The 20,495-nt window shown below is 32.3% G+C and overlaps 18 non-coding genes across 18 annotated transcripts; all 18 read left to right on the top strand.

Moving 5' to 3' along the window:
* The first annotated feature begins 1,040 nt into the window (after positions 1–1,040).
* TRNAV-CAC (transfer RNA valine (anticodon CAC)) lies at positions 1,041–1,113 on the top strand. Its single transcript has one exon. It is a non-coding gene; the product is annotated as a tRNA-Val (tRNA).
* A 429-nt stretch (positions 1,114–1,542) lies between these two features.
* TRNAV-AAC (transfer RNA valine (anticodon AAC)) lies at positions 1,543–1,615 on the top strand. The gene has a single exon. It is a non-coding gene; the product is annotated as a tRNA-Val (tRNA).
* An 868-nt stretch (positions 1,616–2,483) lies between these two features.
* TRNAV-CAC (transfer RNA valine (anticodon CAC)) lies at positions 2,484–2,556 on the top strand. Its single transcript has one exon. It is a non-coding gene; the product is annotated as a tRNA-Val (tRNA).
* Positions 2,557–2,988: 432 nt separating this feature from the next.
* TRNAV-AAC (transfer RNA valine (anticodon AAC)) lies at positions 2,989–3,061 on the top strand. The gene has a single exon. It is a non-coding gene; the product is annotated as a tRNA-Val (tRNA).
* Positions 3,062–3,929: 868 nt separating this feature from the next.
* Positions 3,930–4,002, top strand: TRNAV-CAC (transfer RNA valine (anticodon CAC)). The gene has a single exon. It is a non-coding gene; the product is annotated as a tRNA-Val (tRNA).
* Positions 4,003–4,433: 431 nt separating this feature from the next.
* Positions 4,434–4,506, top strand: TRNAV-AAC (transfer RNA valine (anticodon AAC)). Its single transcript has one exon. It is a non-coding gene; the product is annotated as a tRNA-Val (tRNA).
* Positions 4,507–5,879: 1,373 nt separating this feature from the next.
* Positions 5,880–5,952, top strand: TRNAV-AAC (transfer RNA valine (anticodon AAC)). Its single transcript has one exon. It is a non-coding gene; the product is annotated as a tRNA-Val (tRNA).
* Positions 5,953–6,602: 650 nt separating this feature from the next.
* On the top strand, positions 6,603–6,675 carry TRNAV-AAC (transfer RNA valine (anticodon AAC)). The gene has a single exon. It is a non-coding gene; the product is annotated as a tRNA-Val (tRNA).
* A 2,098-nt stretch (positions 6,676–8,773) lies between these two features.
* Positions 8,774–8,846, top strand: TRNAV-AAC (transfer RNA valine (anticodon AAC)). The gene has a single exon. It is a non-coding gene; the product is annotated as a tRNA-Val (tRNA).
* A 1,746-nt stretch (positions 8,847–10,592) lies between these two features.
* On the top strand, positions 10,593–10,665 carry TRNAV-AAC (transfer RNA valine (anticodon AAC)). Its single transcript has one exon. It is a non-coding gene; the product is annotated as a tRNA-Val (tRNA).
* An 867-nt stretch (positions 10,666–11,532) lies between these two features.
* On the top strand, positions 11,533–11,605 carry TRNAV-CAC (transfer RNA valine (anticodon CAC)). The gene has a single exon. It is a non-coding gene; the product is annotated as a tRNA-Val (tRNA).
* Positions 11,606–12,040: 435 nt separating this feature from the next.
* TRNAV-AAC (transfer RNA valine (anticodon AAC)) lies at positions 12,041–12,113 on the top strand. The gene has a single exon. It is a non-coding gene; the product is annotated as a tRNA-Val (tRNA).
* Positions 12,114–12,761: 648 nt separating this feature from the next.
* TRNAV-AAC (transfer RNA valine (anticodon AAC)) lies at positions 12,762–12,834 on the top strand. Its single transcript has one exon. It is a non-coding gene; the product is annotated as a tRNA-Val (tRNA).
* An 867-nt stretch (positions 12,835–13,701) lies between these two features.
* TRNAV-CAC (transfer RNA valine (anticodon CAC)) lies at positions 13,702–13,774 on the top strand. Its single transcript has one exon. It is a non-coding gene; the product is annotated as a tRNA-Val (tRNA).
* Positions 13,775–15,654: 1,880 nt separating this feature from the next.
* TRNAV-AAC (transfer RNA valine (anticodon AAC)) lies at positions 15,655–15,727 on the top strand. The gene has a single exon. It is a non-coding gene; the product is annotated as a tRNA-Val (tRNA).
* Positions 15,728–17,472: 1,745 nt separating this feature from the next.
* Positions 17,473–17,545, top strand: TRNAV-AAC (transfer RNA valine (anticodon AAC)). Its single transcript has one exon. It is a non-coding gene; the product is annotated as a tRNA-Val (tRNA).
* A 1,372-nt stretch (positions 17,546–18,917) lies between these two features.
* Positions 18,918–18,990, top strand: TRNAV-AAC (transfer RNA valine (anticodon AAC)). The gene has a single exon. It is a non-coding gene; the product is annotated as a tRNA-Val (tRNA).
* An 868-nt stretch (positions 18,991–19,858) lies between these two features.
* Positions 19,859–19,931, top strand: TRNAV-CAC (transfer RNA valine (anticodon CAC)). The gene has a single exon. It is a non-coding gene; the product is annotated as a tRNA-Val (tRNA).
* The last annotated feature ends 564 nt before the right edge of the window (positions 19,932–20,495 follow it).

The raw sequence follows: 20,495 nt of genomic DNA, 5'->3' as shown, positions 1-20,495 counted from the left end.
TTAGAAAACCAGCCCAGCAATTATAGGAGCTTCCTAACTCCTGTGTGCAGCGCCATTAATTCAAATTTCTATGCCTTATAAAAGGCTATGGCGTCCGTGCAGCCCGCCCCCCATAATCAGCTGGGACGGGTGCCAACAGCACTTCCGCCAGCCAGCCTTTACTGCATCCCCCCAGCACTTCCGCCCACCGCCGCACTTTCCCTTCAGTGCCAGGACCTTCCGGAGGAAGTCGCGTACATCCCCTTCAGCAGACGGACCTCCGGCAGGAAACTGCACAGATGCCCTTCAGAAGAGGTACTCCTCACTGAAAGGCCCCATACACACAGCAGAGCAGCGGCCATAGCAGCGGAAAACGGCAAGAGGGGGACCCACAGCAAAGAGCTGACAGGAGGACACCTTAAGCTGGACATGTGGGGACTTACTTGACCGCCCCTTAGCACACCTAGCCAAACACCCAGGGAGCCACCGTCTTCTAGCACGGCTACCAGGAGACGTATCAGCTAGGAACAACCTGAGGTAAGCCCTGAAAAATAAAATTATTTAAATAGAAAAAATAATACAGGAACTCCTCCTGCCAAGCTAGGAGACAGGAAAAAAGACTAAGGAGGAAGGGGTGGAGTGCGATTATATACCCATAGTGGGTGGGCCCTAGTGGATTAAGAAAACTCCCTGTCTAAAGTTAGGAATAGGAATACAATCCCAGTAGTTATGGCTGCCATGAAGTAGCGTAGAAGAAATAAGTTTAGAAAAAAAAATTCTAAGAAAACGGTTTGCCAATGGTACTTCCCGACTCGATAGTGATGAGATCTTCAAAAGTCAGTTTCTGTATTGTAGTGGTTATCACATTCGCCTAAAACACAAAAGGTCCCCAGTTCGAAAATGGGCAGAAATATGCTGTTATCTTTAGAATTTTAAAACAAGGGATTTTTGGTTGAAATGCCAAATAAAAATGCAATCATATAAAAAGTTTATTTCAGAATGCCATAATGTATGTCAAAGGTCATTTTTTATTGGATGGCGGGAGATGCTGTTTCCATGTAGTTTCTGTAGTGTAGTGGTTATCACGTTCGCCTCACACGCGAAAGGTCCCCAGTTTGAAACTGGGCAGAAACATATTTTGTTACCTAAACACTTTGAATTCAATAATTTATATTTTGATAACTATCTACTGTTGCATTGCTCAATGAAAAAGCAAGCAAAAATCATATTGCAGAATATCAAAAGTCAATTTCCCTTCTACCATGCATATTGGATGGTGTTGCATTCATGAAATACCTGTAGTGTAGAGTTATTCACATTTACCCAATATGCATAAGGTCCCCCTTCAAAATTGGTCAGAAATACATTAAAAAAAGATTTTTTTAGTAAATAAAATGATCAGAATTGATAATAAGTGAATGTGTCCTCTTGAAATGCAAAGTGGAAAAATAGCGTCAAAATTATTAGAAAATAGGAAAAAAGTTTAGAAAAAATTATATTTCTAAGAAAAGCATGTGTCATTTGTACTTCCAGACTAGATAGTGATGGGATCCACAAGAGTCAGTTTCTGTAGTGTAGTGGTTATCACGTTCGCCTAACACGTGAAAGGTCCCCAGTTCGAAACTGGGCAGAAACAATCTTTTAGCTTTAGAATTTTAAAACAATGAATTTTTGGGTAAAATGCTCGATAAAAATACAATCAGATAAAAAGTTTATTTTAGCATGCCATACTGAATGTCAAAGATTATTTTTTATTGGATGATGGTCGCAAATTTTTCATGTAGTATCTGTAGTGTAGTGATTTCATGTTTGCCTCACACGTGAAAGGTCCCCAGTTCGAAATTGGCAGAAACATATTTTGTTAACTAAACACTTTGAATTCAATAATTTATATTTTGATAACTATATACTGTTGCATTGCTCAATGAAAAAGCAAACAAAAAATCATATTGCAGAATATCAAAAGTCAATTTCCCTTCTACCATGCATATTGGATGGTGTTGCATTCATGAGGTACCTGTAGTGTAGTATTATTCACATTTAGCCAATATGCATAAGGTTCCCCTTCAAAATTGGTCAGAAATACATTAAAAATAGATTTTTTTATTAAATACAATGATCAGAACTATTAATAAGTGAATGTGTCCTCTTGAAATGCAAAGTGGAAAAAATAGCATAGAAATTATTAGAAAATAGAAAAATAAGTTTAGAATTTTTTTTTCTAAGAAAACGGTTTGCCAATGGTACTTCCCGACTCGATAGTGATGAGATCTTCAAAAGTCAGTTTCTGTATTGTAGTGGTTATCACATTCGCCTAAAACACAAAAGGTCCCCAGTTCGAAACTGGGCAGAAATATGCTGTTATTTTTAGAATTTTAAAACAAGGGATTTTTGGTTGAAATGCCAAATAAAAATGCAATCATATAAAAAGTTTATTTCAGAATGCCATAATGTATGTCAAAGATCATTTTTTATTGGATGGCGGGAGATACTGTTTTCATGTAGTTTTTGTAGTGTAGTGGTTATCACGTTCGCCTCACACGCGAAAGGTCCCCAGTTCGAAACTGGGCAGAAACATATTTTGTTACCTAAACACTTTTAATTCAATAATTTATATTTTGATAACTATATACTGTTGCATTGCTCAATGAAAAAGCAAGCAAAAAAATCATATTGCAGAATATCAAAAGTCAATTTCCCTTCTACCATGCATATTGGATGGTGTTGCATTCATGAAATACATGTAGTGTAGAGTTATTCACATTTACCCAATATGCATAAGGTCCCCCTTAAAAATTGGTCAGAAATACATTAAAAAAAGATTTTTTTAGTAAATACAATGATCAGAATTGATAATAAGTGAATTTGTCCTCTTGAAATGCAAAGTGGAAAAATAGCGTCAAAATTATTAGAAAATAGGAAAAAAAGTTTAGAAAAAAATATATTTCTAAGAAAAGCATGTGTCATTTGTACTTCCAGACTAGATAGTGATGTGATCCACGAGAGTCAGTTTCTGTAGTGTAGTGGTTATCACGTTCGCCTAACACGCGAAAGGTCCCCAGTTCGAAACTGGGCAGAAACAATCTTTTAGCTTTAGAATTTTAAAACAATGAATTTTTGGATAAAATGCTCAATAAAAATACAATCAGATAAAAAGTTTATTTTAGCATGCCATTCTGAATGTCAAAGATCATTTTTTATTGGATGGTGGTCGCAATTTTTTCATGTAGTATCTGTAGTGTAGTGATTTCATGTTTGCCTCACATGTGAAAGGTCCCCAGTTCGAAATTGGCAGAAACATATTTTGTTTCCTAAACACTTTTAATTCAATAATTTATATTTTGATAACTATATACTGTTGCATTGCTCAATGAAAAAGCAAGCAAAAAAATCATATTGCAGAATATCAAAAGTCAATTTCCCGTCTACCATGCATATTAGATAGCGTTGCAATCATGAAGTACCTGTAGTGTAGTATTATTCACATTTAGCCAATATGCATAAGGTTCCCCTTCAAAATTGGTCATAAATACATTAAAAATAGATTTTTTTTAAAATACAATGATCAGAACTATTAATAAGTGAATGTGTCCTCTTGAAATGCAAAGTGAAAAAAATAGCATAGAAATTATTAGAAAATAGAAAAACAAGTTTAGAAAAAAAAATTCTAAGAAAACGGTTTGCCAATGGTACTTCCCGACTCCATAGTGATGAGATCTTCAAAAGTCAGTTTCTGTATTGTAGTGGTTATCACATTCGCCTAAAACACAAAAGGTCCCCAGTTCGAAACTGGGCAGAGATATGCTGTTATCTTTAGAATTTTAAAACAAGGGATTTTTGGTTGAAATGCCAAATAAAAATGCAATCATATAAAAAGTTTATTTCAGAATGCCATAATGTATGTCAAAGATCATTTTTTATTGGATGGCGGGAGATGCTGTTTTCATGTAGTTTCTGTAGTGTAGTGGTTATCACGTTCGCCTCACACTCGAAAGGTCCCCAGTTCGAAACTGGGCAGAAACATATTTTGTTACCTAAACACTTTGAATTCAATAATTTATATTTTGATAACTATCTACTGTTGCATTGCTCAATGAAAAAGCAAGCAAAAATCATATTGCAGAATATCAAAAGTCAATTTCCCTTCTGCCATGCATATTGGATGGTGTTGCATTCATGAAATACCTATAGTGTAGAGTTATTCACATTTACCCAATATGCATAAGGTCCCCCTTCAAAATTGGTCAGAAATACATTAAAAAAAGGTTTTTTTTAATAAATACAATGATCAGAATTGATAATAAGTGAATGTGTCCTCTTGAAATGCAAAGTGGAAAAATAGCGTCAAAATTATTAGAAAATAGGAAAAAAAGTTTAGAAAAAAATATATTTCTAAGAAAAGCATGTGTCATTTGTACTTCCAGACTAGATAGTGATGAGCACTACAAGAGTCAGTTTTTGTAGTGTAGTGGTGATCACGTTCGCCTAACACGCGAAAGGTCACCAGTTCGAAACTGGGCAGAAACAATCTTTTAGCTTTAGAATTTTAAAACAATGAATTTTTGGGTAAAATGCTCAATAAAAATACAATCAGATAAAAAGTTTATTTTAACATGCCATACTGAATGTCAAAGATCATTTTTTATTGGATGATGGTCGCAAATTTTTCATGTAGTATCTGTAGTGTAGTGATTTCATGTTTGCCTCACACGTGAAAGGTCCCCAGTTCGAAATTGCAGGAACATATTTTGTTACCTAAACACTTTGAATTCAATAATTTATATTTTGATAACTATATACTGTTGCATTGCTCAATGAAAAAGCAAGCAAAAAATCATATTGCAGAATATCAAAAGTCAATTTCCCTTCTACCATGCATATTGGATGGTGTTGCATTCATGAAGTACCTGTAGTGTAGTATTATTCACATTTAGCCAATATGCATAAGGTTCCCCTTCAAAATTGGTCAGAAATACATTAAAAATAGATTTTTTTTATTAAATACAATGATCAGAACTATTAATAAGTGAATGTGTCCTCTTGAAATGCAAAGTGGAAAAAATAGCATAGAAATTATTAGAAAATAGAAAAATAAGTTTAGAAAAAAAATTCTAAGAAAACGGTTTGCCAATGGTACTTCCCGACTCCATAGTGATGAGATCTTCAAAAGTCAGTTTCTGTATTGTAGTGGTTATCACATTCGCCTAAAACACAAAAGGTCCCCAGTTCGAAACTGGGCAGAAATATGCTTTTATCTTTAGAATTTTAAAACAAGGGATTTTTGGTTGAAATGCCAAATAAAAATGCAATCATATAAAAAGTTTATTTCAGAATGCCATAATGTATGTCAAAGATAATTTTTTATTGGATGGCGGTAGATGCAGTTTCCATGTAGTTCTTGTAGTGTAGTAGTTATCATGTTCGTCTCACACGCGAAAGGTCCCCAGTTCGATACTAGGCAGAAACATAGTTTGTTATTTAAACACTTTGAATTCAATAATTTATAATTTGATAACTATCTACTGTTGCATTGCTTAATGAAAAAGCAAGCAAAAAAATCATATTGCAGAATATCAAAAGTCAATTTCCCTTCTACCATGCATATTGGATGGTGTTGCATTCATGAAGTACCTGTAGTGTAGTATTATTCACATTTACCCAATATGCATAAGGTCCACCTTCAAAATTGTTCAGAAATACATTAAAAAAAGATTTTTTTAGTAAATACAATGATCAGAATTGATAATAAGTGAATGTGTCCTCTTGAAATGCAAAGTGGAAAAAAAGCGTCAAAATTATTAGAAAATAGGAAAAAAAAGTTTAGAAAAAAAATTATTTCTAAGAAAAGCATGTGTCATTTGTACTTCCAGACTAGATAGTGATGCAATTCTCGAGAGTCAGTTTCTGTAGTGTAGTGGTTATCACGTTCGCCTAACACGCGAAAGGTCCCCAGTTTGAAACTAGGCAGAAACAATCTTTTAGCTTTAGAATTTTAAAACAATGAATTTTTGGTTAAAATGCTCAATAAAAATACAATCAGATAAAAAGTTTATTTTAGCATGCCATACTGAATGTCAAAGATAATTTTTTATTGGATGGTGGTTGCAATTTTTTTATGTAGTATCTGTAGTGTAGTGATTTCATGTTTGCCTCACACGTGAAAGGTCCCCAGTTCGAAATTGGCAGAAACATATTTTGTTACCTAAACACTTTGAATTCAATAATTTATATTTGATAACTATATACTGTTGCATTGCTCAATGAAAAATCAAGCAAAAAAATCATATTGCAGAATATCAAAAGTCAATTTCCCTTCTACCATGCATATTGGATGGTGTTGCATTCATGAAGTACCTGTAGTGTAGTATTATTCACATTTACCCAATATGCATAAGGTCCACCTTCAAAATTGTTCAGAAATACATTAAAAAAAGATTTTTTTAGTAAATACAATGATCAGAATTGATAATAAGTGAATGTGTCCTCTTGAAATGCAAAGTGGAAAAAAAGCGTCAAAATTATTAGAAAATAGGAAAAAAAAGTTTAGAAAAAAAATTATTTCTAAGAAAAGCATGTGTCATTTGTACTTCCAGACTAGATAGTGATGCAATTCTCGAGAGTCAGTTTCTGTAGTGTAGTGGTTATCACGTTCGCCTAACACGCGAAAGGTCCCCAGTTTGAAACTAGGCAGAAACAATCTTTTAGCTTTAGAATTTTAAAACAATGAATTTTTGGTTAAAATGCTCAATAAAAATACAATCAGATAAAAAGTTTATTTTAGCATGCCATACTGAATGTCAAAGATAATTTTTTATTGGATGGTGGTTGCAAATTTTTTATGTAGTATCTGTAGTGTAGTGATTTCATGTTTGCCTCACACGTGAAAGGTCCCCAGTTCGAAATTGGCAGAAACATATTTTGTTACCTAAACACTTTGAATTCAATAATTTATATTTGATAACTATATACTGTTGCATTGCTCAATGAAAAATCAAGCAAAAAAATCATATTGCAGAATATCAAAAGTCAATTTCCCTTCTACCATGCATATTGGATGGTGTTGCATTCATGAAGTACCTGTAGTGTAGAGTTATTCACATTTACCCAATATGCATAAGGTTCCCCTTCAAAATTGGTCAGAAATACATTAAAAATAGATTTTTTTTATTAAATACAAAGATCAGAACTTTTAATAAGTGAATGTGTCCACTTGAAATGCAAAGTGGAAAAAATAGCATAGAAATTATTAGAAAATAGAAAAATAAGTTTAGAAAAAAAAATTCTAAGAAAACAGTATGCCAATGGTACTTCCCGACTCGATAGTGATGAGATCTTCAAAAGTCAGTTTCTGTATTGTAGTGGTTATCACATTCACCTAAAACACAAAAGGTCCCCAGTTCGAAACTGGGCAGAAATATGCTGTTATCTTTAGAATTTTAAAACAAGGGATTTTTGGTTGAAATGCCAAATAAAAATGCAATCATATAAAAAGTTTATTTCAGAATGCCATAATGTATGTCAAAGATAATTTTTTATTGGATGGCGGTAGATGCAGTTTCCATGTAGTTCTTGTAGTGTAGTGGTTATCACGTTCGCCTCCCACGCGAAAGGTCCTCAGTTCGATACTAGGCAGAAATATATTTTGTTACTTAAACACTTTGAATTCAATAATTTATATTTTGATAACTATCTACTGTTGCATTGCTCAATGAAAAAGCAAGCAAAAAAATCATATTGCAGAATATCAAAAGTCAATTTCCCTTCTACCATGCATATTGGATGGAGTTGCATTCATGAAGTACCTGTAGTGTAGAGTTATTCACATTTACCCAATATGCATAAGGTCCCCCTTCAAAATTGGTTAGAAATATATTAAAAAAAGATTTTTTTAGTAAATACAATGATCAGAATTGATAATAAGTGAATGTGTCCTCTTGAAATGCAAAGTGGAAAAATAGCGTCAAAATTATTAGAAAATAGGAAAAAAAAAGTTAAGAAAAAATTGTATTTCTAAGAAAACCATGTGTCATTTGTACTTCCAGACTAGATAGTGATGCAATCCACGAGAGTCAGTTTCTGTAGTGTAGTGGTTATCACGTTCACCTAACACGCGAAAGGTCCCCAATTTGAAACTAGGCAGAAAAAATCTTTTAGCTTTAGAATTTTAAAACAATGAATATTTGGGTAAAATGCTCAATAAAAATACAATCAGATAAAAAGTTTATTTTAGCATGCCATACTGAATGTCAAAGATAATTTTTTATTGGATGGTGGTTGCAAATTTTTTATGTAGTATCTGTAGTGTAGTGATTTCATGTTTGCCTCACACGTGAAAGGTCCCCAGGTCGAAATTGGCAGAAACATATTTTGTTACCTAAACACTTTGAATTAAATAATTTATATTTTGATAACTATATACTGTTGCATTGCTCAATGAAAAAGCAAGCAAAAAATCATATTGCAGAATATCAAAAGTCAATTTCCCTTCTACCATGCATATTGGATGGTGTTGCATTCATGAAGTACCTGTAGTGTAGAGTTATTCACATTTACCCAATATGCATAAGGTCCCCCTTCAAAATTGGTCAGAAATACATTAAAAAAAGATTTTTTTAGTAAATACAATGATCAGAATTGATAATAAGTGAATGTGTCCTCTTGAAATGCAAAGTGGAAAAAAAGCGTCAAAATTATTAGAAAATAGGGAAAAAAGTTTAGAAAAAATTATATTTCTAAGAAAAGCATGTGTCATTTGTACTTCCAGACTAGATAGTGAGTCAATCCACAAGAGTCAGTTTCTGTAGTGTAGCGGTTATCACGTTCGTCTAACACGCGAAAGGTCCCCAGTTCGAAACTGGGCAGAAACAATCTTTTAGCTTTAGAATTTTAAAACAATGAATTTTTGGGTAAAATGCTCAATAAAAATACAATTAGATAAAAAGTTTATTTTAGCATGCCATACTGAATGTCAAAGATCATTTTTTATTCGATGGTGGTCGCAAATTTTTCATGCAGTATCTGTAGTGTAGTGATTTCATGTTTGCCTCACACGTGAAAGGTCCCCAGTTCGAAATTGGCAGAAACATATTTTGTTACCTAAACACTTTGAATTCAATAATTTATATTTTTATAACTATATACTGTTGCATTGCTCAATGAAAAAGCAAGCAAAAAAATCATATTGCAGAATATCAAAAGTCAATTTCCCTTCTACCATGCATATTGGATGGTGTTGCATTCATGAAGTACCTGTAGTGTATTATTATTTACATTTAGCCAATATGCATAAGGTTCCCCTTCAAAATTGGTCAGAAATACATTAAAAATAGATTTTTTTATTAAATACAATGATCAGAACTATTAATAAGTGAATGTGTCCTCTTGAAATGCAAAGTGGAAAAAAGTGCATAGAAATTATTAGAAAATAGAAAATTAAGTTTAGAAAAAAAAATTCTAAGAAAACGGTTTGCCAATGGTACTTCCCGACTCGATAGTGATGAGATCTTCAAAAGTCAGTTTCTGTATTGTAGTGGTTATCACATTCGCCTAAAACACAAAAGGTCCCCAGTTCGAAACTGGGCAGAAATATGCTGTTATCTTTAGAATTTAAAAACAAGGGATTTTTGGTTGAAATGCCAAATAAAAATGCAATCATATAAAAAGTTTATTTCAGAATGCCATAATGTATGTATGTATAATGTATTTTTTAGTAAATACAATGATCAGAATTGATAATAAGTGAATGTGTCCTCTTGAAATGCAAAGTGGAAAAATAGCGTCAAAATTATTAGAAAATAGGAAAAAAAAGTTTAGAAAAAATTATATTTCTAAGAAAACCATGTGTCATTTGTACTTCCAGACTAGATAGTGATGGGATCCACGAGAGTCAATTTCTGTAGTGTAGTGGTTATCACGTTCACATAACACGTGAAAGGTCCCCAGTTCGAAACTGGGCAGAAACAATCTTTTAGCTTTAGAATTTTAAAACAATGAATTTTTGGGTAAAATGCTCAATAAAAATACACTCAGATAAAAAGTTTATTTTAGCATGCCATACTGAATGTCAAAGATCATTTTTTTATTGGATGATGGTCGCAAATTTTTCATGTAGTATCTGTAGTGTAGTGATTTCATGTTTGCCTCACACGTGAAAGGTCCCCAGTTCGAAATTGGCAGAAACATATTTTGTTACCTAAACACTTTGAATTCAATAATTTATATTTTGATAACTATATACTGTTGCATTGCTCAATGAAAAAGCAAGCAAAAAATCATATTGCTGAATATCAAAAGTCAATTTCCCTTCTACCATGCATATTGGATGGTGTTGCATTCATGAAGTACCTGTAGTGTAGTATTATTTACATTTAGCCAATATGCATAAGGTTCCCCTTCAAAATTGGTCAGAAATACATTAAAAAAAGGTTTTTTTTAATAAATACAATGATCAGAATTGATAATAAGTGAATGTGTCCTCTTGAAATGCAAAGTGGAAAAATAGCGTCAAAATTATTAGAAAATAGGAAAAAAAGTTTAGAAAAAAATATATTTCTAAGAAAAGCATGTGTCATTTGTACTTCCAGACTAGATAGTGATGAGAACCACGAGAGTCAGTTTCTGTAGTGTAGTGGTTATCATGTTCGCCTAACACGCGAAAGGTCCCCAGTTCGAAACTGGGCAGAAACAATCTTTTAGCTTTAGAATTTTAAAACAATGAATTTTTGGGTAAAATGCTCAATAAAAATACAATCAGATAAAAAGTTTATTTTAGCATGCCATACTGAATGTCAAAGATCATTTTTTATTGGATGATGGTCGCAAATTTTTCATGTAGTATCTGTAGTGTAGTGATTTCATGTTTGCCTCACACGTGAAAGGTCCCCAGTTCGAAATTGCAGGAACATATTTTGTTACCTAAACACTTTGAATTCAATAATTTATATTTTGATAACTATATACTGTTGCATTGCTCAATGAAAAAGCAAGCAAAAAATCATATTGCAAAATATCAAAAGTCAATTTCCCTTCTACCATGCATATTGGATGGTGTTGCATTCATGAAGTACCTGTAGTGTAGTATTATTCACATTTAGCCAATATGCATAAGGTTCCCCTTCAAAATTGGTCAGAAATACATTAAAAATAGATTTTTTTTATTAAATACAATGATCAGAACTATTAATAAGTGAATGTGTCCTCTTGAAATGCAAAGTGGAAAAAATAGCATAGAAATTATTAGAAAATAGAAAAATAAGTTTAGAAAAAAAATTCTAAGAAAACGGTTTGCCAATGGTACTTCCCGACTCCATAGTGATGAGATCTTCAAAAGTCAGTTTCTGTATTGTAGTGGTTATCACATTCGCCTAAAACACAAAAGGTCCCCAGTTCGAAACTGGGCAGAAATATGCTGTTATCTTTAGAATTTTAAAACAAGGGATTTTTGGTTGAAATGCCAAATAAAAATGCAATCATATAAAAAGTTTATTTCAGAATGCCATAATGTATGTCAAAGATAATTTTTTATTGGATGGCGGTAGATGCAGTTTCCATGTAGTTCTTGTAGTGTAGTGGTTATCACGTTTGCCTCACACGCGAAAGGTCCCCAGTTCGATACTAGGCAGAAACATATTTTGTTACTTAAACACTTTGAATTTAATAATTTATATTTTGATAACTGTCTACTGTTGCATTGCTCAATGAAAAAGCAAGCAAAAAAATCATATTGCAGAATATCAAAAGTCAATTTCCCTTCTACCATGCATATTGGATGGTGTTGCATTCATGAAGTACCTGTAGTGTAGAGTTATTCACATTTACCCAATATGCATAAGGTCCCCCTTCAAAATTGGTTAGAAATATATTAAAAAAAGATTTTTTTAGTAAATACAATGATCAGAATTGATAATAAGTGAATGTGTCCTCTTGAAATGCAAAGTGGAAAAATAGCGTCAAAATTATTAGAAAATAGGAAAAAAAAAAGTTTAGAAAAAATTGTATTTCTAAGAAAACCATGTGTCATTTGTACTTCCAGACTAGATAGTGATGCAATCCACGAGAGTCAGTTTCTGTAGTGTAGTGGTTATCACGTTCGCCTAACACGTGAAAGGTCCCCAGTTCAAAACTGGGCAGAAACAATCTTTTAGCTTTAGAATTTTAAAACAATGAATTTTTGGGTAAAATGCTCAATAAAAATACAATCAGATAAAAAGTTTATGTTAGCATGCCATACTGAATGTCAAAGATAATTTTTTATTGGATGGTGGTTGCAAATTTTTTATGTAGTATCTGTAGTGTAGTGATTTCATGTTTGCCTCACACGTGAAAGGTCCCCAGTTCGAAATTGGCAGAAACATATTTTGTTACCTAAACACTTTGAATTCAATAATTTATATTTGATAACTATATACTGTTGCATTGCTCAATGAAAAAGCAAGCAAAAAAATCATATTGCAGAACATCAAAAGTCAATTTCCCTTCTACCATGCATATTGGATGGTGTTGCATTCATGAAGTACCTGTAGTGTAGAGTTATTCACATTTACCCAATATGCATAAGGTCCCCCTTCAAAATTGGTCAGAAATACATGAAAAAAATATTTTTTTAGTAAATACAATGATCAGAATTGATAATAAGTGAATGTGTCCTCTTGAAATGCAAAGTGGAAAAATAGCGTCAAAATTATTAGAAAATAGGAAAAAAGTTTAGAAAAAATTATATTTCTAAGAAAAGCATGTGTCATTTGTACTTCCAGACTAGATAGTGATGGGATCCACAAGAGTCAGTTTCTGTAGTGTAGTGGTTATCACGTTCGCCTAACACGTGAAAGGTCCCCAGTTCAAAACTGGGCAGAAACAATCTTTTAGCTTTAGAATTTTAAAACAATGAATTTTTGGGTAAAATGCTCAATAAAAATACAATTAGATAAAAAGATTATTTTAGCATGCCATACTGAATGTCAAAGATCATTTTTTATTCGATGGTGGTCGCAAATTTTTCATGCAGTATCTGTAGTGTAGTGATTTCATGTTTGCCTCACACGTGAAAGGTCCCCAGTTCGAAATTGGCAGAAACATATTTTGTTACCTAAACACTTTGAATTCAATAATTTATATTTTGATAACTATATACTGTTGCATTGCTCAATGAAAAAGCAAGCAAAAAATCATATTGCAGAATATCAAAAGTCAATTTCCCTTCTACCATGCATATTGGATGGTGTTGCATTCATGAGGTACCTGTAGTGTAGTATTATTCACATTTAGCCAATATGCATAAGGTTCCCCTTCAAAATTGGTCAGAAATACATTCAAAAAAGATTTTTTTATTAAATACAATGATCAGAACTATTAATAAGTGAATGTGTCCTCTTGAAATGCAAAGTGGAAAAAATAGCATAGAAATTATTAGAAAATAGAAAAATAAGTTTAGAAAAAAAATTCTAAGAAAACGGTTTGCCAATGGTACTTCCCGACTCGATAGTGATGTGATCTTCAAAAGTCAGTTTCTGTATTGTAGTGGTTATCACATTCGCCTAAAACACAAAAGGTCCCCGGTTCGAAACTGGGCAGAAATATGCTGTTATCTTTAGAATTATAAAACAAGGGATTTTTGGTTGAAATGCCAAATAAAAATGCAATCATATAAAAAGTTTATTTCAGAATGCCATAATGTATGTCAAAGATCATTTTTAATTGGATGGCGGGAGATGCTGTTTCCATGTAGTTTCTGTAGTGTAGTGGTTATCACGTTCGCCTCACGCGCGAGAGGTCCCCAGTTTGAAACTGAGCAGAAACATATTTTGTTACCTAAACACTTTGAATTCAATAATTTATATTTGATAACTATCTACTGTTGCATTGTTTAATGAAAAAGCAAGCAAAAAAATCATATTGCAGAATATCAAAAGTCAATTTCCCTTCTACCATGCATATTGGATGGTGTTGCATTCATGAAGTACCTGTAGTGTAGAGTTATTCACATTTAGCCAATATGCATAAGGTTCCCCTTCAAAATTGGTCAGAAATACATTAAAAATAGATTTTTTTTATTAAATACAATGATCAGAACTATTAATAAGTGAATGTGTACACTTGAAATGCAAAGTGGAAAAAATAGCATAGAAATTATTAGAAAATAGAAAAATAAGTTTAGAAAAAAAAATTCTAAGAAAACAGTATGCCAATGGTACTTCCCGACTCGATAGTGAGGAGATCTTCAAAAGTCAGTTTCTGTATTGTAGTGGTTATCACATTCGCCTAAAACACAAAAGGTCCCCAGTTCGAAACTGGGCAGAAATATGCTGTTATCTTTAGAATTTTAAAACAAGGGATTTTTGGTTGAAATGCCAAATAAAAATGCAATCATATAAAAAGTTTATTTCAGAATGCCATAATGTATGTCAAAGATAATTTTTTATTGGATGGCGGTAGATGCAGTTTCCATGTAGTTCTTGTAGTGTAGTGGTTATCACGTTCGCCTCCCACGCGAAAGGTCCTCAGTTCGATACTAGGCAGAAATATATTTTGTTACTTAAACACTTTGAATTCAATAATTTATATTTTGATAACTATCTACTGTTGCATTGCTCAATGAAAAAGCAAGCAAAAAAATCATATTGCAGAATATCAAAAGTCAATTTCCCTTCTACCATGCATATTGGATGGAGTTGCATTCATGAAGTACCTGTAGTGTAGAGTTATTCACATTTACCCAATATGCATAAGGTCCCCCTTCAAAATTGGTTAGAAATATATTAAAAAAAGATTTTTTTAGTAAATACAATGATCAGAATTGATAATAAGTGAATGTGTCCTCTTGAAATGCAAAGTGGAAAAATAGCGTCAAAATTATTAGAAAATAGGAAAAAAAAAGTTAAGAAAAAATTGTATTTCTAAGAAAACCATGTGTCATTTGTACTTCCAGACTAGATAGTGATGCAATCCACGAGAGTCAGTTTCTGTAGTGTAGTGGTTATCACGTTCACCTAACACGCGAAAGGTACCCAATTTGAAACTAGGCAGAAAAAATCTTTTAGCTTTAGAATTTTAAAACAATGAATATTTGGGTAAAATGCTCAATAAAAATACAATCAGATAAAAAGTTTATTTTAGCATGCCATACTGAATGTCAAAGATAATTTTTTATTGGATGGTGGTTGCAAATTTTTTATGTAGTATCTGTAGTGTAGTGATTTCATGTTTGCCTCACACGTGAAAGGTCCCCAGGTCGAAATTGGCAGAAACATATTTTGTTACCTAAACACTTTGAATTAAATAATTTATATTTTGATAACTATATACTGTTGCATTGCTCAATGAAAAAGCAAGCAAAAAATCATATTGCAGAATATCAAAAGTCAATTTCCCTTCTACCATGCATATTGGATGGTGTTGCATTCATGAAGTACCTGTAGTGTAGAGTTATTCACATTTACCCAATATGCATAAGGTCCCCCTTCAAAATTGGTCAGAAATACATTAAAAAAAGATTTTTTTAGTAAATACAATGATCAGAATTGATAATAAGTGAATGTGTCCTCTTGAAATGCAAAGTGGAAAAAAAGCGTCAAAATTATTAGAAAATAGGGAAAAAAGTTTAGAAAAAATTATATTTCTAAGAAAAGCATGTGTCATTTGTACTTCCAGACTAGATAGTGAGTCAATCCACAAGAGTCAGTTTCTGTAGTGTAGCGGTTATCACGTTCGTCTAACACGCGAAAGGTCCCCAGTTCGAAACTGGGCAGAAACAATCTTTTAGCTTTAGAATTTTAAAACAATGAATTTTTGGGTAAAATGCTCAATAAAAATACAATTAGATAAAAAGTTTATTTTAGCATGCCATACTGAATGTCAAAGATCATTTTTTATTCGATGGTGGTCGCAAATTTTTCATGCAGTATCTGTAGTGTAGTGATTTCATGTTTGCCTCACACGTGAAAGGTCCCCAGTTCGAAATTGGCAGAAACATATTTTGTTACCTAAACACTTTGAATTCAATAATTTATATTTTGATAACTATATACTGTTGCATTGCTCAATGAAAAAGCAAGCAAAAAAATCATATTGCAGAATATCAAAAGTCAATTTCCCTTCTACCATGCATATTGGATGGTGTTGCATTCATGAAGTACCTGTAGTGTATTATTATTTACATTTAGCCAATATGCATAAGGTTCCCCTTCAAAATTGGTCAGAAATACATTAAAAATAGATTTTTTTATTAAATACAATGATCAGAACTATTAATAAGTGAATGTGTCCTCTTGAAATGCAAAGTGGAAAAAAGTGCATAGAAATTATTAGAAAATAGAAAATTAAGTTTAGAAAAAAAAATTCTAAGAAAACGGTTTGCCAATGGTACTTCCCGACTCGATAGTGATGAGATCTTCAAAAGTCAGTTTCTGTATTGTAGTGGTTATCACATTCGCCTAAAACACAAAAGGTCCCCAGTTCGAAACTGGGCAGAAATATGCTGTTATCTTTAGAATTTAAAAACAAGGGATTTTTGGTTGAAATGCCAAATAAAAATGCAATCATATAAAAAGTTTATTTCAGAATGCCATAATGTATGTATGTATAATGTATTTTTTAGTAAATACAATGATCAGAATTGATAATAAGTGAATGTGTCCTCTTGAAATGCAAAGTGGAAAAATAGCGTCAAAATTATTAGAAAATAGGAAAAAAAAGTTTAGAAAAAATTATATTTCTAAGAAAACCATGTGTCATTTGTACTTCCAGACTAGATAGTGATGGGATCCATGAGAGTCAGTTTCTGTAGTGTTGTGGTTATCACGTTCGCATAACACGTGAAAGGTCCCCAGTTCGAAACTGGGCAGAAACAATCTTTTAGCTTTAGAATTTTAAAACAATGAATTTTTGGGTAAAATGCTCAATAAAAATACACTCAGATAAAAAGTTTATTTTAGCATGCCATACTGAATGTCAAAGATCATTTTTTTATTGGATGATGGTCGCAAATTTTTCATGTAGTATCTGTAGTGTAGTGATTTCATGTTTGCCTCACACGTGAAAGGTCCCCAGTTCGAAATTGGCAGAAACATATTTTGTTACCTAAACACTTTGAATTAAATAATTTATATTTTGATAACTATATACTGTTGCATTGCTCAATGAAAAAGCAAGCAAAAAATCATATTGCTGAATATCAAAAGTCAATTTCCCTTCTACCATGCATATTGGATGGTGTTGCATTCATGAAGTACCTGTAGTGTAGTATTATTCACATTTAGCCAATATGCATAAGGTTCCCCTTCAAAATTGGTCAGAAATACATTAAAAAAAGTTTTTTTTTAATAAATACAATGATCAGAATTGATAATAAGTGAATGTGTCCTCTTGAAATGCAAAGTGGAAAAATAGCGTCAAAATTATTAGAAAATAGGAAAAAAGTTTGGAAAAAAATATATTTCTAAGAAAAGCATGTGTCATTTGTACTTCCAGACTAGATAGTGATGAGAACCACGAGAGTCAGTTTCTGTAGTGTAGTGGTTACCACGTTCGCCTAACACGCGAAAGGTCCCCAGTTCGAAACTGGGCAGAAACAATCTTTTAGCTTTAGAATTTTAAAACAATGAATTTTTGGGTAAAATGCTCAATAAAAATACAATCAGATAAAAAGTTTATTTTAGCATGCCATACTGAATGTCAAAGATCATTTTTTATTGGATGAAGGTCGCAAATTTTTCATGTAGTATCTGTAGTGTAGTGATTTCATGTTTGCCTCACACGTGAAAGGTCCCCAGTTCGAAATTGCAGGAACATATTTTGTTACCTAAACACTTTGAATTCAATAATTTATATTTTGATAACTATATACTGTTGCATTGCTCAATGAAAAAGCAAGCAAAACATCATATTGCAGAATATCAAAAGTCAATTTCCCTTCTACCATGCATATTGGATGGTGTTGCATTCATGAAGTACCTGTAGTGTAGTATTATTCACATTTAGCCAATATGCATAAGGTTCCCCTTCAAAATTGGTCAGAAATACATTAAAAATAGATTTTTTTATTAAATACAATGATCAGAACTATTAATAAGTGAATGTGTCCTCTTGAAATGCAAAGTGGAAAAAATAGCATAGAAATTATTAGAAAATAGAAAAATAAGTTTAGAAAAAAAATTCTAAGAAAACGGTTTGCCAATGGTACTTCCCGACTCCATAGTGATGGGATCTTCAAAAGTCAGTTTCTGTATTGTAGTGGTTATCACATTCGCCTAAAACACAAAAGGTCCCCAGTTCGAAACTGGGCAGAAATATGCTTTTATCTTTAGAATTTTAAAACAAGGGATTTTTGGTTGAAATGCCAAATAAAAATGCAATCATATAAAAAGTTTATTTCAGAATGCCATAATGTATGTCAAAGATAATTTTTTATTGGATGGCGGTAGAAGCAGTTTCCATGTAGTTCTTGTAGTGTAGTGGTTATCACGTTAACCTCACACGCGAAAGGTCCCCAGTTCGATACTAGGCAGAAACATAGTTTGTTACTTAAACACTTTGAATTCAATAATTTATATTTTGATAACTATCTACTGTTGCATTGCTTAATGAAAAAGCAAGCAAAAAAATCATATTGCAGAATATCAAAAGTCAATTTCCCTTCTACCATGCATATTGGATGGTGTTGCATTCATGAAGTACCTGTAGTGTAGAGTTATTCACATTTACCCAATATGCATAAGGTCCCCCTTCAAAATTGGTCAGAAATACATTAAAAAAAGATTTTTTTAGTAAATACAATGATCAGAATTGATAATAAGTGAATGTGTCCTCTTGAAATGCAAAGTGGAAAAAAAGCGTCAAAATTATTAGAAAATAGGAAAAAAAAGTTTAGAAAAAAAATTATTTCTAAGAAAAGCATGTGTCATTTGTACTTCTAGACTAGATAGTGATGGGATCTACGAGAGTCAGTTTCTGTAGTGTAGTGGTTATCACGTTCGCCTAACACGCGAAAGGTCCCCAGTTCAAAACTGGGCAGAAACAATCTTTTAGCTTTAGAATTTTAAAACAATGAATATTTGGGTAAAATGCTCAATAAAAATACAATCAGATAAAAAGTTTATTTTAGCATGCCATACTGAATGTCAAAGATAATTTTTTATTGGATGGTGGTTGCAAATTTTTTATGTAGTATCTGTAGTGTAGTGATTTCATGTTTGCCTCACACGTGAAAGGTCCCCAGTTCGAAATTGGCAGAAACATATTTTGTTACCTAAACACTTTGAATTCAATAATTTATATTTTGATAACTATATACTGTTGCATTGCTCAATGAAAAAGCAAGCAAAAAATCATATTGCACAATATCAAAAGTCAATTTCCCTTCTACCATGCATATTGGATGGTGTTGCATTCATGAGGTACCTGTAGTGTAGTATTATTCACATTTAGCCAATATGCATAAGGTTCCCCTTCAAAATTGGTCAGAAATACATTAAAAATAGATTTTTTTTATTAAATACAATGATCAGAACTATTAATAAGTGTATGTGTCCTCTTGAAATGCAAAGTGGAAAAAATAGCATAGAAATTATTAGAAAATAGAAAAATAAGTTTAGAAAAAAAATTCTAAGAAAACGGTTTGCCAATGGTACTTCCCGACTCGATAGTGATGTGATCTTCAAAAGTCAGTTTCTGTATTGTAGTGGTTATCACATTCGCCTAAAACACAAAAGGTCCCCGGTTCGAAACTGGGCAGAAATATGCTGTTATCTTTAGAATTTTAAAACAAGGGATTTTTGGTTGAAATGCCAAATAAAAATGCAATCATATAAAAAGTTTATTTCAGAATGCCATAATGTATGTCAAAGATCATTTTTAATTGGATGGCGGGAGATGCTGTTTCCATGTAGTTTCTGTAGTGTAGTGGTTATCACGTTCGCCTCACGCGCGAGAGGTCCCCAGTTCGAAACTGAGCAGAAACATATTTTGTTACCTAAACACTTTGAATTCAATAATTTATATTTGATAACTATCTACTGTTGCATTGTTTAATGAAAAAGCAAGCAAAAAAATCATGTTGCAGAATATCAAAAGTCAATTTCCCTTCTACCATGCATATTGGATGGTGTTGCATTCATGAAGTACCTGTAGTGTAGAGTTATTCACATTTACCCAATATGCATAAGGTCCCCCTTCAAAATTGGTCAGAAATACATTAAAAAAAGATTTTTTTAGTAAATACAATGATCAGAACTATTAATAAGTAAATGTGTCCTCTTGAAATGCAAAGTGGAAAAAATAGCATAGAAATTATTAGAAAATAGAAAAATAAGTTTAGAAAAAAAAATTCTAAGAAAACAGTATGCCAATGGTACTTCCCGACTCGATAGTGAGGAGATCTTCAAAAGTCAGTTTCTGTATTGTAGTGGTTATCACATTCACCTAAAACACAAAAGTTCCCCAGTTCGAAACTGGGAAGAAATATGCTGTTATCTTTAGAATTTTAAAACAAGGGATTTTTGGTTGAAATGCCAAATAAAAATGCA

The sequence above is a fragment of the Pseudophryne corroboree genome, chromosome 4, assembly GCF_028390025.1.
Source record: "Pseudophryne corroboree isolate aPseCor3 chromosome 4, aPseCor3.hap2, whole genome shotgun sequence".
Classification (NCBI taxonomy): Eukaryota; Metazoa; Chordata; class Amphibia; order Anura; family Myobatrachidae; genus Pseudophryne; species Pseudophryne corroboree.
The sequence above is the reverse complement of the archived record's forward strand: the minus strand, read 5'-3'. Positions and strand labels throughout refer to the sequence as shown.